At 43.6% G+C, this 17,618-nt stretch overlaps 1 protein-coding gene across 1 annotated transcript in view; it reads right to left on the bottom strand.

The window, feature by feature from the left end:
• Positions 1-5,848, bottom strand: part of LOC149336366 (glycine receptor subunit alpha-2-like) — an 81,365-nt gene extending 75,517 nt beyond the window's left edge. Inside the window, exon 1 of the mRNA XM_089554703.1 lies at positions 5,411-5,848. The gene's annotated coding sequence lies outside the window, so the exon portion shown is untranslated. The remainder of the gene's footprint in view (positions 1-5,410) is intronic.
• Between the last annotated feature and the right edge of the window lie 11,770 nt (positions 5,849-17,618).

Here is a 17,618-nt window from a genome sequence, read left to right as displayed (position 1 = left end):
GCGCCTCTGACGTAGTTCGCTCCGCCCTGCGCTTTGCGTCACCTGGCTAATATCACCTGAAGACCGGACGGGCGCTATCGCTGCTTGTTTCGATTCGCTCCGCGGCCTCACGGAATGCCGCGTTCGAACAAAAACAACGCACTGACACAAAGCGCAGGGTGGAGCGAGCTACGTCACAGGCGCTGTGTTACAGTGTGAAGCTGCCTACCAGGGTGACTTTTTCTCGCTTCGTAACGCGCGCAAAAAATTTTTTTCATGGAATTTTTTTTTCTTGGCTGGACTGCTTGGAAGACGATCTCCAATTCTGGTAATACAACATATCCCCTAAAATAAAAATTATAAAAGTTAATTAACGTATTCAGTTAATCAGCAAACTAATTAAAGTAGTTTGCCTCTTACCTGACGTCCGCCGTAGCCCACAGTATAGCCCCAGGGTTAAAATAAATCTAAAGGAATTTACCTTTCTTTAAAAATTTTGGACCTTCTAAAAAAAAACACCCGGTGTATCGCTTCTTGGGTGCTGGCCCTTTTCTGCACAACGTAGTTCTCTTAATGCAGAAAAGGATGTGTTATGGAAAAAAAAAATGAATGGTTCTTGCATATCTACTAGCGAAAAGCGAGGCTTATTGCCAAAGCTGTCGAAATGAAATGACTGGACATGGCACCTTTTTAATAGCCAGCAGATAATGATGGCTATTCTACAATGGCCGGGTTAAGTGTATAAAAATATTATAGGGAATAGTGGCGTCAGTGTTGGCACAAAGACCATACCACCAAAACTGCTGCTACTAATACCACTACCACTACTACTTCTAGTACCACTACGCTACTTCAACCACTACTACTGATACTACTGAAACTAATACAACTAATTGTACCACTTCTCTCATAACTGCTGCTACACATACTCGGAGATTCTGAAAAAGTTCATTTTTTATCCAGAAGGTTTTTATGACCGCAGGTTTTTTTTGTATACCTTAAGGTTTCACTACAACAACTAATATATCTGTATACCGCCTCTCAGTCCGCTTGAGGTTTTTTGCTGTTTAAGTTTATGCTACTCTCATAAACGCTCATCATTGATTTTTTTAGGTTGTTTTTACCTACTCGATGCGGGCCATGGACAACATTTTAAGGAAATATCATGCTACCAATCCAAAGAATAGACCATTGCCTTCAATATTTTCATAACAGTACCTTACAATATTCCACACCTGCATTACAACTCAAATTAATGTTGAAAAATCCTGGACTTATACTACATTACCACGACAATGGCGACGACAACGAATAGTCTGTTCACTCGAGACGATGTTCGCGACGAAATTAACACTGAAATTTTAATCTCTATGAACCGGCCAGCGAAGAGTTCTGTTGGGAAGAGCATTCAAAGTGCAGAAAGTGAAACTTTATAGGAAATGCGAAATTGGGGTTTCAGAAAAAAAATTTATTTATAACACTTATGGCCATTGAATATACTGAAATGAATTAATAGATAAAATTCAAGAACAAGTGACGTCCTCATGGGCACAAAACTGCTCTGAAAATCATAAATATTTGTGTCCGCCTCTGCTTTGCCTTAATTATGGTATTATCGTGATCAAAACTGCATAAAACGCAATGAAAACGCTTACACCAGAGTATTTGAAGAGCTATATAGCCGACACAAGTTAAGGCGACAGCCTTTAACAGCTTATACTGTCGTCCGTTCACAAAGCGTGTCACGCGCGTTTACCTCGGGAACTAAAAACAATAGAAGAAAACCAATGATTGCTTCAGATAGAGGAGGAAAAAATAAACCTATAAGCCAGGTTTGATGACTGTAGATTAGTTAGTTAATTAATTGGTATAAGCAAAAATGTCGAAATTACGTTGAAATAGCGCGTACGTCGATATAGCCACGCTAACGGTGTGACGTCCCATCCACCGGAAGTCGTCACGGCATAGTAAAAATTGTCACAGAATGGTCGGAAAGACTTCGAGTTTGTGTCAGATTAGATGGAAAAATGTGTAATTAAGTGTAATCAATCATACTGGTGAACAGCGCGAAAAGGCGGGACAACGACAAGACATGCGCTGACTATCAACTGGGTTTATTGAAGGACGGAAGGGTATATATTCATATATACCCTTATATACGATAGTGATTTATATGAGACTATGCGCAATAGTGGTGTAATGCAGTTATTGCTGCTTGCCTTCAAACAATATCTGGTTTTTATTCATTCTAGCGAAAAGACAGCGAACAACAGGAATGGCAGTGAACAAGCGTGGTAGAAGGACTGCTTCTATTAGTTATTGCTCTCTTATCTTCTTCCGTTTTTTACCACTATATTCAAAAATCTATCCCTACCTGCCGACCCAATAAGCTTACCTCTTTAAACTGATTTAGCGAAGCCGAAAAAGTTTCCGTAAAAATCAATTAAAGTCAATTTCTCCTCAACAACTACTTTCCTGAAATGTAGTTTACATACCAATTGGATCAGACAGCTCCTCTAAATCCTACTGAGCAACGGCTGTGAAGAGGTTTGCAAGCTATTTAACTGCCGTTAATTTCCTTAATCCCCTTTTAGCCCTTGCATATTAAGGCGAACGCTGGTTGGTAAATTGCAACGCCTAATCGTATTGCCAACAGGATAGAATTCGCTCACCGTCGCCAGCTCTGCTCTCAAAACTTGCAAGTGACACTCACTGCTAAAGTACATGCAAATTGGGAAACATCCTGAACTGAGAAAGTAATGCCACGAATGTATTTTCTGATGAAAACGTAAAAAGAAAGGTTCCAAAAGAAAAGGAACCATGTTTACCCAATTATATGCACTGTTGAAGAGTTGCCGAAAAATTGCAGGTTTTACCCGCAATTAAGCCATTTCATAACAGGCCACAAAACGACTCAACACGGTTAATTCTTTTTTCCTGTAGGAACATATCAGAAACTACGGCCACTAAATGTGACCCCCTCCCCCCCCCACATTTCGGAAAATGTAAAAATTCAAAACGAATGGCTCCAATCATAAAATGTCATTAGAGGCAAGCAAAAAAAAGCAAACACGGTGAATTTTGTATCCACGTAAGCTCCCAAAAACTCAGCATTGCATAAAATATTTTTGTCTTTCCGGAGGCTCTATCTGCATGACGAATAAACTCTCTAGTCCAACGATAGGAAGCTTTGAGATAGGGCTCGTAAATAAGGCTCCATACAACTGTCGTCGTGCATAGGGAGAGATAATTACGCTTCAATATTTTCGCTCCACCGCGCTTTGAATTCGTCTAGCGAGCAGCGAAACGGAGGAACTGACGTTGTGATAAATATTTTAGCATATTTTTTTACCGACGCTCTCATTAGAAGCGCCGGCAGTATTTCGATTTCGGAGCCTACTCCCCAGATCATGTTCTGAAGGGCTTTGAGTATTAAACAGATTTAATCCTGTAAAAGCTCCGATTACACAGCCTTCGACGTTGAAGACAAAGTTACATGTTGGTTCCATTTAAACACCCAGGGAAGTAATCTCCTTTCTTTGAAGATGGCTGCATGGTTTTCTCGCGAATTATATTTCGCATTGACTTAAACTATAAGAAGAGAAAGAATATTTTCTCGCGTCAAAAACTAAGTTCTTCCTAGGCACTTTAACGCCTCGTAAGGGAGGAAAAAAATTCGGTCTTGGTCATATAATTCTCAATTCCGGAAGTGACCACTACGAGTTTTGATGTATCTTTGTTATGTCTCTAACTCCATAATCATCATCAGCCTGACTACTCCCTTTGAAGGGCAAAGGCCTCTCCCATGTCTTTCAAATTAACCCTGCCCTTTGACAGTTGCGGCCACCGTATCCCCGAAAACTCCATAACTCCACCTCTAGACAACTTCCTAGAAAATTCTGACCACCAGCTAGATGACCAGAAGAGATGTCTGGTTGCCTGAACGTCGACCCCTACAGATGTGTAGTGGACTAGAAACTTAACCATTAAAGAATTACGCAAAACTTTAGCAAAGTTTTTAAGAGCTTCTACACCCATTGCATTGCCAAAAGATAATATACTTAGGCGCCCCTGTGAATTGTTTTTCCGCCTATTTACGTGTTCGCTTTTGCTCAGAATTGACTGCATTTTTCTGCGGGCAAGCTTGCCAAATATTGTATTTATTAATTATGTTAATGCTTCTTCGGCTCCCTTTCCAGCTACGTTCCCCTCATGCTGATACTCTACCGTTAAGGTCTACACTCAGAATTTACATGCGCCTTATGCGGTTTGCCTTTTGTATTATTTGGTATTGCCGCCGCGGTGGCTCAGTGGTTATGGTGCTCGGCTGCTGACCAATACATCCTTTGATGGCACGTGCCAGTTCTGTGGGGAGGTGGCTGACACCTTCCACATGGTTTGGGCGTGTCAATCTAACCCATCTATCCCCCCCAACCCCAACCCCACCAGAGAGGACTGGGAGGCGGCCCTGCTCGGCTGTCAAGACCTAAAGAGCCAAAAGGCCTTGGTTCAACAGACGCGGGCGGCGTTGCTTGCCAATGGGGCCCCAGAATAGGGGCTCCACCTAGTACTGTGAGGGGAAAGGGCCAATAGGGTCCTACCCCAATCACCTTTCTGTAAAAATTTAATTGCCCATAAATGTTTTTCACCACCACCACCGAGAGACGCGGGTTCGATCCCGGCCGCAACGGTTGAATTTCGTTGGAGCGAAACTCTAAAGGACCGTGTACTGTGCGATGTCAGTGCACGTAAAAAAAACCCAGGTGGTCAAAATTTACGGAGTCCTTCACTACGGCCTCCCACAAAGCCTGAGTCGCTTTGCGACGTTAAATCCTGTAAACCAACCTATTCTTTCGTATTCCACCGTATTTCGCTTCAATCCCCCAACCCAATAGAATTCTAACACCAAAGGTTCTGGTACGATTCATCTGTCACATGTGTTCACTGCCAAATTTATAAGAGCAGTAGTAGATAAATTTATTTTATACCAATATCTACAAAGCAATAATTAATTCTGCAGCTAAAACATCAAGAGGCTCTTTATTTGAGTGCCCAAGCCAACCGTCTTACTGTACGGAGTAACTGCCTCAGTACTGAGTGCTTTTGTTTTTTTAACAGTTCCTGCCAATAAGTTTAGACTTGCGGGAAGACTAAAATCGTTGCCTCCTTTCGCTGTAAAATACGCATCTGAAATTCAACAGACTGGTAAAAAATTCAGCGAATGCAAGGAGAAGCAAACGTTTCACTCAGCGCAGGTGAACCAAACACCTGTTTAGCAGCCATTCATTCAAAGACAACAAAGGGCATTTTTGAAGCGCCTCGAATATCAGCACACAATTCTGCATCTTTTCACCTATAACCGGTCAAAACCGAAAAACAACATTATATAGAAGATAATTTTCGCTACAAAGTCACATCAATGAAATCTTACCTTTTGAAAGCGGTAATACCGGTGGAGTGCAAGTTGAAGAGCTTTCAGTGCGCCGAGCTGTATCCCACGAGTCAGATAACTGCCACCATTTGTTCGCCAAAGGCACTGTTCACCCAACGCCAAACATGAAGACAACAGCGTAGCGCATTCAACCGAACCAGGTCCGAGGAAGGTTGCGGGGAAGACGCGAGAGCTGCAGGAACCGGCTCACAAGACAAAAGGAAAGGACGCTGACCACAAACCTACAATCATAAACAAGACCACGATGCTTTACGACGGTGGAGGGTGTCGGGTTAAACGCATCCCAAAAATTACATCAAAGACTGCCACAACGATAAAACGCCAGAATAAAAGCGCATTGGAAAGAGCGAGGTATCTACCGCGCTCAGCACAGGAGAGGTTGCTTTACGTAAGGTACGAGAGCAGCGCGAGGTGCGATGACTGTCCACAGGTCCGCGAGCGAGCGCACTGACTGAGCGGCCGGCAGCCGGGCGGGAGTCTCATCTTTTCCCCCTCCCATCTCCCTTTCTTTCCCCTTTTTTTCTCTCCTTCCCCGGCTTCTTTTCCTTTCCCTCTGTGCTGCTACTCCCAATTCCGCCACTGCTCCCCTCCTACCTTCCAGATTAGTCCGCGGGCAAGCCGGCAGATGTCGCCACACGTCAAGCGTATTTGCGAGGTATGCGAGCGAGCATCGTTTGGCGCGCTCACGCCGATTTTTTTTTTTTTTTTAGTCTGCGAAGCCACCAACGACGAGGCTACAGCCTCCGGGCCTCCGGAACCCAAGCGCTGATTACAAACGCATCTTGCGGTAACACGTTTCGGAGGCAATGCGAGGAAGACACTAGACTTCGCTCACTGCCTTCCCTTGCCGTCGAGAAAAAATTGTAACGCCCGACGTTCCCGCTGCACACATTCGGCTGTCTCTTCTGACAGCCGAATGGTAGCACTCCATGAAGTTTTCTGAAGTGCAGATCAATCTCCACATGCGCAAGTATAGCATTCTAACTACAGGTTTCAAAGTACAGCTTTCAGCATTCACTGCAGTTTTCAGTGCACAAGTAAAGCTTTAAACAGGACACAGAAGCGCGTACTGCTATGCTTTACTCTTTGCTATGTTCCTCTTTGAGGCCCTCATCGACAATGGAGCGCACTTCGTTTCCCTGGTCTCCGAAACTATTTTCCTGGGCACTAGAAAGCCTGCTCAAAATAAAATTAGGAGAAAGAGAAAACTTTGCACCAATTTAAATTAATCACCGGAACCTGCTCGGAAATCTGTTTCCAAAATCTTTTTTTTTTAGCAGCATGCTATACAGTGTTCTGTATCTCTCGAATCTATATCTGAAGAAAACATACTCTTTTTGCAGACCTCAACTGTTAAGCCACATAAATCTGAAAAAAAAAACAGTATAAATATTTTCAGGTATTTGGCAGCACTTACTGTAACGGTACTTGGCTCTAATTTCTTCTTTTTCCGCTCCGCTTCAATTGCCTAGAAATTTGAACACCCGAACTCTATACCTTTCACACACGATACGCATCGTAAAGTAAGAGCGTAATAAAGCCGACATAATGCGGTGTTTCTACAAGGCAGATAGACTGACGAGTCTTTTTTTATTTAGTTATTTATTTATTTATTTATTTCAACTACTTACAGCGCCCAACAGGCATTATTGTAGGGGGACTATAACTACATACAAAAACACATGCAAATAAGATATTTGGAAACATATCAGCAAGCTAACACAAGATACTGAAAGAGACTAAATGCGATGTTCTAATTGCAGCGGCAAAAATACAATGTTGGTCAAATGTTGAGGGGAATCCCCCAAGGTGGAGTGTAAATTTGTAATAAGGGTAATTACAATTACAAATATGAGTAATTACTCCCTTATTACAAATTTACACTCCACCTTGGGGGATTCCCCTCAACATTTGACCAACAATGTTCCCACTTCGAGTTATTGATCAATTCGCTCTCGCCCTACCATAAGCTTGCCGTCCCGGTTAGCTCAGTTGGTAGAGCGACTGCTCCGGTGTAGCGGTGGTCCCGGGTTCGAACCCCGGACCAGGACGAATTTTTCTTTAACTACGAAGTTTCTGAGAAAGCTGTATAGCTTTCCTTTGTAGCCGTATGGCTGCGCTTGGGTGGATGACAATGAGTAATTACTCCCTTATTACAAAAATACAATACGCACTTTTCACAACAAACTTTTTTGACACATTTGCAGTTTTTTTTTTAACACAGTAACCAGAATTTCTTCCTGTTTTGGCAGATGCGCCCTGTTTTTGCAGATAGCGCTCTCATTGCTTTTAATAAATTCAGTTGTTCAACGCGTCACCTTCTCGTGACCTATTTTTCAACCTTTACTTCTAACGCCAATCTTTAACACTCCCATAGCAAAAATAAATAACTGATCTTACCTTGCTGGAGGGAATAAAATGGTAATAGAAAATTTGGTGTCGAAGCCTGCATAACGTAATAGTCCTCCTTTTCGACCCTATTCATCCTTTATCACCCAACACGCCAAGTACTTGATCTTTGAAGTATTTCACACGTGACGCTTCCTTCAGACAACCAATAAAAAAAGAAAACTTTTCCTTTCTTTGGAGCCAAGAAATTGAAGCGACATCTGCTCGTTATTCCTACTCCACGAAGAGAGATCATACTTCCAAACCAAAGAGGACTGTTGGGAACACGGTGAGGGCATTATCCAGAACGCGCGTTCAACGTCAACAAATTTCTCGCGCGATTTTATCTTATAGGAACGACTAAAGGCTCGACTCTGTGGTTACCATGTACCCCTTAGAAAATGGCACGTGCCGCTAAATCTGCAAAAAGGACAAAGCATATGTGCAACTTGTACGTTAGCATCACCGGGCCTACAAATTCATTTGTCGTCATCTTATGTACACCCCCTATAAAAAGTAGTCAGACCACAGGCTTTCCCTTTCAACCATGTAGTGGAATATTCCAAACACACGGAAAGCTGTACGCTCCTGTGAGGCTAGACGATCCCTTGACCTCGCCTTTCAAGGGCCGTTGGGGTTCAAAGGAAGCGCGAAGGCTTCACTGTGGTGCTCGTTATGTTGCTCGTTATTCTTGTGTTATCCTTATGTTATAACATAAGTACATAAGTTATAGCATAGTTATGTTATGTCATCCTTTTGTTGCTCGTGGTGCCGGCTGATAGCCAAAATAAGAGATGCGATAACTCATCCACCGAACCACACCTGATAAAGATATGTACTTCCATTGGCGCGCCGACTGCCAGGTACACGAAAACCTAAACCTCCCGCCAACAGACAACTCACTGACGCTCTGCCGATGAAATAAACACAGGCAGTTCAGAAGAGTGTTTTCTTCATCCCCGCGGCGACTTTCTGCAGAGCTACGCCCTTCGCACGACTTAAACCGCTGTGCTTAACCACAGCCACACCATAAACATGTAGCACAATGCAGGATACACAACGCGTAGGGAATGTGCTGCAAAACAAAGCTGTGGTGCAAACCAATAAACATGAATCCAGTGCGCGCTGAAAGATGCTGAGCACAGACAGCGCATTCATTGGCCGCATTGTTAGTATGCACTGGTTAAATATAACGTTAATAAACCGCACGGCGGGAGCACAGCCAGCGCATATTTATTATCAGACTTACTTGGAGTCCTATTCAGGGGACCCCTTTGTGTAAGCCTTCACATTAGCCTGCTGTGGCGTATCGGTGTCACCTCCTTCTTCCCGCGCTTATTACCTTCGTCACCAAGCACGTCGTAAGTTAGCTCTGTGTTGGTTTCAGCAGTCTGGAAACTGGTCTCTGAATCTCGACTCATTTTCATTAAAGCTCTGTTTACTTTGTCGTCGGCCTTGTAAAGAGTGCTACCATGTTGTTGTTTTTTTTTTAGCGTACTAATACAATCACAGCCCTTTTATTCATTTCAACGCGGAATGTGTTATAAAGAAACCCATAATACCGGTGAAGTATCCCGGCCTGTTCCCCAACCTCGGTTAGTCTAGCGATTCGCTCGTACCGCCGACAGAAAAGTGTGACGGATGCAAATGTGAGGAAAACTCCTCACAGGACGGCTACCACTGCGTAACGGAAGATTCAGGGATAGATTTATTTATTTACAATACTGCCAGTCCCAGCAGGGACCATAGCAGGTGGGCGAACAAAAATGACAAACATGATACAAATTTGAGCAGTGCACTCTGGAATTAAAAAAAAAAGTGAATACAAATCAAACACAGGTGAACAGTAAGGAACAAGCAAAATAAAAGAAAAGGTAAACATTAGCAAGGAAAAGAAAAATACATGTCTAGGAGTCGGGTGGAGCATTGCCATAAGGAATTCAATTAGAGCACATGGGAACACAGCAGCGGAAAATAAGAGAGACTTTCTTCACGATTAATTAACAATCTAATGAAGTGATGAAAGACGGTTGAGTATGTCAGTGAAACTGCTTTATTCGGTAATTGATAAGGATTCTATCCGTGACGTGAACTGAGATGTTTGGTGATGGCGACTATTATGTCTTATATTCGTTGTTGCATGTTTTCTTCTTCTTCTTCTAGAGTATTAGTTACGCGTGGAGGAAGGAAAGAACTCAAGAGAGATGGTTACGTCACATTTTTAAAGCCGCTCACCCCCCCCCCCCCCCCTCCGCTTCTACTTGGCCGCCTTCACAGCACGGTTGCGCATGCGCAGTAAGATGACGTCGCGGCGCTGCTATTTGCTGCGCCGACGGCCAGACTCCGAGTAGACCTTGGGAAAACGTGTGACTTCCGGCATACATATTGGCGTGCAGCTCGGGGAGTCAGAGCCTCTTCTGAGCTTTACTTCCTCCGTGCCATGACGTCACGACGTTGTCGCTCGCTCGTGTCGCCATGTTGCTCGGACTGTGGTGAGCAGGGATTCCGCGTTCCACTGGCGTAATCCATGACATTGCAGTGTCCGGACTAATCAGGTTTGGTTTGGTTTTTTGGGGTTTAACGTCCCAAAGCGACTAAAGCTATGAGACGCCGTAGTGGAGGGTTGCGGAGATTTCGAGCACCTGGGGTTCTTTAACGTGCACTGACATCGCACAGTACACGGGCCTCATCAGTGTGACGCGTTGCGGTTGTGTAATGAATGACGGCATTGCATGCTGACCAACCAATATGACATAGTGCTACGCCTACCCCGCCGCCGACTCCTCACAACTGCCGAACGTGACGCCAAAACCTTTCGCTGTAAAAAAAATCCACTTCAGAGCAGTTACACAGCCTAATCCCTTAATTTACAGAACGCGCATGTGCCATGCGCTGGTAATGATATCGGGAGACATGGTCGAGAGGCAGCACTAGAATTTTTTTTTTTCATAGCGCCCGCACACCGTATACTTCATGCTGTCAAATGTGCGCATGACTGTGTGTTCATGCGTCTCCGACCGCATTTTCACAGCCGGCCAGCGTCGCCGCGCAGTGTGTGCTTATCAATGGCACTGAGCGGACCCTTACAACAAACACAAGCTGGCCTGTATTAGCAGGGTATCGCATTCTAATTACGCAGACATCGAAAGCGCACTAGCTAGCCCACCGGTTAACTAATATTCGACGAGAAAATTTAATAACTATTTTTGTTGGGCTCCGTTATTTATTTAGAGACTACACCGTAAGTAAAATTCGCATCAGTCTTATGTTGCGGAAACAACACTACGCTAGGTATGAGCGATTTCGCAGAGCCCTGGAGAGCGCCAACTGCGCATGCGCGAGGAGCGAGTGACGTCAGAGCAGCGCGGAGCCGCCGCCGACTCCTCCGCTACGCGGGTGACTCTGAGGCGCCGTCGCCTCTGCCGCACAAAAATAGCAGCCGTACACGGGTGAAAGTAAAACCGGACAACGAGAAAAAGCGCAAAGTACGCAGACGCGCGTGTCACACAGCAGTCAGGTTATCACCTGCTCTTCTCACAGCACCCGACTGCGAATGACAGGCAGGCAGAGACCACCCGAAAGGCGCGGGTTCGATCCCGGCCGCGGCGGTCGAATTTCGATGCAGGCGAAATTTTAGAGGCCCGTTTACTGTGAGATGTCAGTGCACGTTAAAGATCACCAGGTGGTCGAAATTCTCTGGAGGCCTCCCCTACGGCGTCCCTCATAGCCTTAGTCGCTTTGGGGCGTTAAACCCGCATAAACCAACCATAAACCAAATACACTGGTGCATCGCCTAACCTCTGCGCCACTGCTCTAGGTGCAATATGAAGAGTCGCCGCGATCTATAAATATGGCGCATTTTGCCTTGTTGCGTAATCGAAATTTGAAAAGAATCGCAAACTCAATATTTCAGGGAGTGAGACAGTCAACTCCTACTTAGAGTAAAGTCAGAACTGGAATTAATTGCCGAGTGAAATGTGTGTGGGCGTGTGAGGGAGCAGAACAGTAGCTTCACTAATTATAAATTTTGCCATCTTCCGATATTATACTGGAGCCGCCACTTCGTTGTTGAGAAAGCAGCGTACGGCGCTCTCTTAGCTGTAACGATATCATATCCACCTCCTTGCCTGGTATTTTTGGACGTTATTCATGCATGGAATCATACACCTTTTTACATTTCTCGCGTCTGTAGTTACGCGAGATTTTAAAATACCTTTGCTTGTCCTACATTGTCATGGCTTACCATGCTGTCTTGGTTTTTGTCATCACCATCGTCCGCCTGACTACAATTACTACAGGACTATGGCGTCTCCCATGTCTCTCCAGTTAACCATGTCCTGTGCCGGCTACGGCTACCCCATCCCCGCGAACTTCTTAATCTCATCCGTTCACGTAACCCTCTGCTACACTTGCCTTGTCTTGTTTTTTGTACCCTGCACTTACTGCATATTGTTCGCTCACTACCTCCTGTAATGTTCCGGCCCTTGGGGGTAAATAAACAAGTACGTAAAAGTTATAAAGACCTCTAAAAGTCATAAAAGAAACATAAAAACGTTGTCAAAAGCTGGATGGGCGCCTATACCTCTAGTAAACAAGAGGCGTAGAAATCAGAGTTTAAAAACTCGTAGCATTAGACGGACCAACTTAACTCGGCTGCTAAGCCTTTTGCCAAGTAGAGATAAATCAAAAGAAGGAGCTTTACTAGACCACAGCGTTCCGCTTGACACGACTAAAGGGACAGGAAGCTTTTCAGTAAGCGAAGCACACTCTACTGGAAACTATGGAGCAACAACGCAACCAAACTTTACCGTCCGAAGAGTGTACACTCCCTGCGAACAGGCGCCGATGGAGTCGACACCGTTAATGTGCGGCCGACAAGGAAATCCGGTGGTACTCTGAAGGTAGGAGGAAAGGTGGTAAAAAAAAGGACGCAGAAAAGCAAGGTTCTGTTGGCGTCCCCGGATGATGCGAGGAGCCGCCGAGAGCAATATCTTCGCTTCTCGATGCACCTTGACTCAACTGGGTTAGTTAGGTAAGCTGGAAGGTTCACCCGTCTGACCTCAAAAGTAGGTCGGAACGGCCGCGTAAGCCCATAACATTTCTCTTTTTTTCGGCAGTGTTTTGAGGTTAATATTTCTGCGGAGTGCCGGCCTTAATTTTATACTGGCGCAAAAAAAGATTTTTCTTCGCCTGCAACACATGCTTTATGGCGCCAGCCTAGATTTCGCTATTTCCTTCCGAGATTTTTCCCCGGTGTACCAAAATTCTAATTTTCCATTGCGGTACTTACTGACTGCCGGAACTTCCTCTTAAATTCAGGAAGTTACCTACTCCCTGGCGGAACTTTATCTCATAAAAATAGAGATCAAAGTATGAATAGTTTTGCTGTACTCTAACCCCGAATACGCATATATGGGTGTGAAGAGGGAGTAAGCTGTTCTTTAGCGCAGTCCCTCTTATAAAAGTAAATGCGCTAAAGAATACCCTACTGCCTTTCTAATCATTTATGTTTAGAGTGTACGGCTGTGTCAACATTATGTTTACTGAAATGTAAGGGGGCAGTATCCTTGTAGTGGTCTTCTTAAAGGGGCTCAAAAGTTTAAAATGATGTAAGAAGAACGAAACTACGTAGGGACGACACCAAGGAAGAAGCACAGAAATGAAGTGCTCTTATTTTTTTGCTCCGTCTCGCCTTAGCGACATTTCGCTCTTAGTTGTTACCAGGCACCAACTGCCAAAAAACACCTCTTTATTAATCTTAGGGTCCGCTTGTGGGGATTTCGATCTTTATGAAATTGTGCATATCGTCAACGCCTTTTATGTTAAATACAGGCGCCTTTTCTTAAATGATAGGCAGCTAAGTTAAATAGATGTATTATTAAAATGAAATCCTGAGATCCCGAAACTGTAAAATGTGCAAAAAATGAGCGAATCACTTTCTTACGTATCTAAATTTGAAGTGCTATTATTATTTCTTACCGTTCATCATATCTGTGTTATTTAAATTTCCAGTGTCACTATTTTGTCTTACCGTTCACCACTTCTGTCTTTCTGCAGGAAGGGTGGCAGTCACAACTGCATAAGAAAAAGAAACAACCACGTGGTAGTCCAACTAATCCAAGAGAGCAATAAATCTTCGGCATTTCATTCACAACACACAGTGATTAAGTTCCATTGCTAAAACCTAGACATCAAGCATTTTTCAGTAGGCCTGCCCTGATACGTCGTTGCAAGCAACTTCATCTGTAGTGATTTCGGTTGCAGTAGTCATCGCACTCAATAGCAGTTTGCTTTTATTGCGAAAGCAATACTACTTGCACTTTCACGCTTTTGCCGTGCCGCGACTGTGACCACCATTGACCTTCATTTGACCTTGATTGCATTGGATTGGATTAGATTAGATTAGATTGGATTAGATTGGATTGAATTAGATTGGATTAGGTTGGATTAGATTGGATTAGGTTGGATTAGATAGGATTATATTATATTAGATTAGATTGGATTGGATTGGATTTGATTGGATTAGATTAGATTAGATTAGATTAGATTAGATTAGATTAGATTGGATTAGATTAGATTAGATTAGATTAGATTGGAGTGGATTGGATTAGACTAGATTAGATATAGATTACATTAGATTGGATTGGATTGAATTGGATTGTATAACCGATGCATCACCACAAGTCTAACCACAAGCACCACCACCACCTACACTACCAGCTGAACCATGGCGTGTGTACGGATATTGCTTTCGCAATTACCGGGCTTAACCAAGCTATGCCACAGCGAATTTTTTTGCTCCGCTCACTGCAAAAGTTGCGCATGCAGACAACGCTGGCGTCTAGCATTCGCGGCCTTTTTCTGCGTGCTGTTTTTTTTTGTTGTTTTCTTTTCAAGCAGTTCCGAATAAGCAAAAGAGCACAGCGCCATTATTCCTCTTTTCGGGCCGTTCCTGCAATGATGTGGTGATGGAACAGGTGCCTGTTATTGAGTGCGGTCAGCGACCGCTCAATATCTGTATTGAGCCCTCGTCTCCCATGGCCTCCGTCTCTTGCTCCGCAGTCCTTTGGGACGGCGCTGGGGCCAAACCGTGTATGGCAATCCAAATGAACCTGTCGTCAGCATCGTGCATTGTGCGAAAAGCCGCCGCCAGTGGTTCGATAGGAGCCTAACTCCTTGTTTAGTTGTCTGCTCACACACTGATAAAAGAGGCCTGTCGCAGAACTTTGAACGAGATCCTTCCTTGCAAAAATTTGTTTAGACAGAACGCGTTTACACTGTCCGTACATTTTTTTTTTCCTATAATATCTATAGACCTTCTGCAGACAAATCCTATATACTAGTCTGTAGGCAACACGAATCTTATGGGCAGTCTGTAAACAATCTAGTATAGATTTACGGCCATACGTTTTCAGTAGACTTATTTCTATGAACAGTCTGTAGACTTCACTCGGTAGAACTGACAAAAAGAAACATTTATAAGAAGGTAACAGGGTCTACACGAAGTCTATTTTCATTTCATTTCATTTATTGGTTTTGTTTGGCCAGTACAGAGACTGCAAACAAGGGAGAGCAAGCTAAAGGCGCCTAGTAGCGCCTGACAGAGGCCTGCCCTCCCCATGTAAAAAAAACAAACAAAGTGGCACTTGGCAATGGTACAAAATTTCCATAAGTAACAAAAACTATAAAAGCAGCGGATATAATGACAACGAAACAGAGATCAGTCATGCATAGTGCTAAGCACAACAAAACTAAGAGCAAAACATAACAAAGACAAAAACTGATTAGGTAAAAACACACCACAACTAGCTATAACAGAAATATTCATGAACAGTTTTCCTAAATCTGACCTCGGACATATTTTGTAGTGACAATTCTGTTAAGTATGGATAGGTGTTTAGTGTATGAGGAATTATGTGAGTTAGTTTTTGGAGCCCATAGTTTGTACGGGATTTTGATGCATGGTATTGAGGGTGCCTAAGACTGTATGCTGTTTGGGCAATTAAATAGGTGCTCTCAAAAGTCTGCCAGTTTCCTTTCATAAGGTTTCTGACATAAACAGCAAGCTTCTTGTGGTAAGCGGCCGTGATGGTTAGCAGTCTATGGTTGAGGAAGCAAGGACCCGTGCTCTCACTGTAATGTAAATTATCAATCGCTCGTACAGCTCTTTTTTGTAAAGTCAGTACTTTCACAAGATTGTTTGAGGTAGTCGTTCCCCAGATCAACAAACAATATTGTACATGCGAAAAGACTAGAGAGAAATAAATTTGTAGTTTGAATTTTCGAGGCAGTATTGTACGAAATTTATTTAAGATACCAACAGAGCTAGCCGCTTTAGTGCAGGCGTAGTTTACATGATCTGTCCAGAGTAAATGTTCTTTAAAAATTCTAATGTCTAATGACAATTTTCGTAAAGACTGGATACTATTTTCACGTACTAGAGAAAGTTGCAGTAGTCTGTGGATGCGTGTAACTTAAGGTCTGTAGATTTTAAGGCGAAAGCCTTTAATTCCTCATCGTTTTCCATAGAAGGTTGTCAGCAGAGGTGTCACGCTTTTCGGTTGGTCGAAATGGTTATGACGTCAGAGTGCACGGATTCGAAATAATCAGGAAACCCAAGGACGCCTGACGCCCCCTTTTGGAGCACATGACAACTAATAAAATAGTTGTCGTCCGCTCCGACAGGGGGCGTAAGGCGTCCGTAGGTGACCACATTACATACCTCATTACTGCGAACAGAGCCATGGATACAACCGAACTCATCGAAACAGAGAGAGAGTCGTGCTAAAGAAGCTGTCAAAGTCGGCAGTCAAAGTGTGTAGTTGTAATGTGTAGTCAAAATGTGTAGTCAAATAAAGCACTATTAAAGCACAAACAGTCTCGCAGTCAATGCCAAACAGTGCGCCAGGAAAGGCTTTCGCCTTGCAGCACTTTACAGAGCCAAAGTGCCCCCTTAATTTTTCAGAGCCGTATGGTGTTACTAGCGCTGTTCCTGTATTTCTTCATTAGTGGCGTGTACATACAGAAACAGAAGAAAGCCTTTTTGGCAAAGCAGCAGGTTTGGTTTTATGATGCTAGAACAACACTCACTCAACCTGCAGGTACCTGCAAAAATTAGCGGCGGTTGAGTGAGGCAGCTCATATAAATGAAACGTTCCCTATCTAGCCGACCGCGAAGAACGTCAATCTCCGTTAAGGGTTGCATGTAAGTTCTCTTATGACTAGCATTTGAAACCAATTTCTCACTAACCAGTTGTGGACGTTGCTATTAGCTGAATACGCTCACCTATTAGCGCAGATAGTGTTATTTAGCAGAGTCAAAGCGCCTGTATGGGCTAGCCACGGTGAACTTTTGCACGAATCCCGTCCTATGCTTAACAATGTCTTTACTCGTGGTAGCCAGCTTTGGCACTTATGCGCCATGGTTTTCATATCTTCATCGAGAGGTTACCAACTTAAACCATCTTACATTTCGAGAAAATTTGCGCAGAAGCGTTTATGTGATTAGGGTGTATGATGAAATCTGTTACTCTTTGTTTAATGAGCTTTGATTTCTTCGGTCGAACAAACTGTTGTTTCTAAAAAGAACATTTGATAACATCATAACAATTCTTGCTTTTTATAGTTCTGTTATTAACTTGCTCCACGCGTGCGGCTCCATATGTTACTCGTGTGTATCGAGCTTACTGACAGAAAGAAAATGGCGCGAAACACGGAACAAGAATTGCTTTTCAGGTTTTTTTTTCGTCGTTTTCCTACAGCCAGCCATTAACCAACAGGCCTAGCAATCTTCCTTATG

This window comes from Amblyomma mixtum, chromosome 7 (assembly GCF_055824585.1).
Source record: "Amblyomma mixtum isolate Tamu chromosome 7, ASM5582458v1, whole genome shotgun sequence".
Classification (NCBI taxonomy): domain Eukaryota; kingdom Metazoa; phylum Arthropoda; class Arachnida; order Ixodida; family Ixodidae; genus Amblyomma; species Amblyomma mixtum.
Note: the sequence above shows the minus strand (reverse complement) of the source record. Positions and strands in the feature narration are given on the sequence as shown.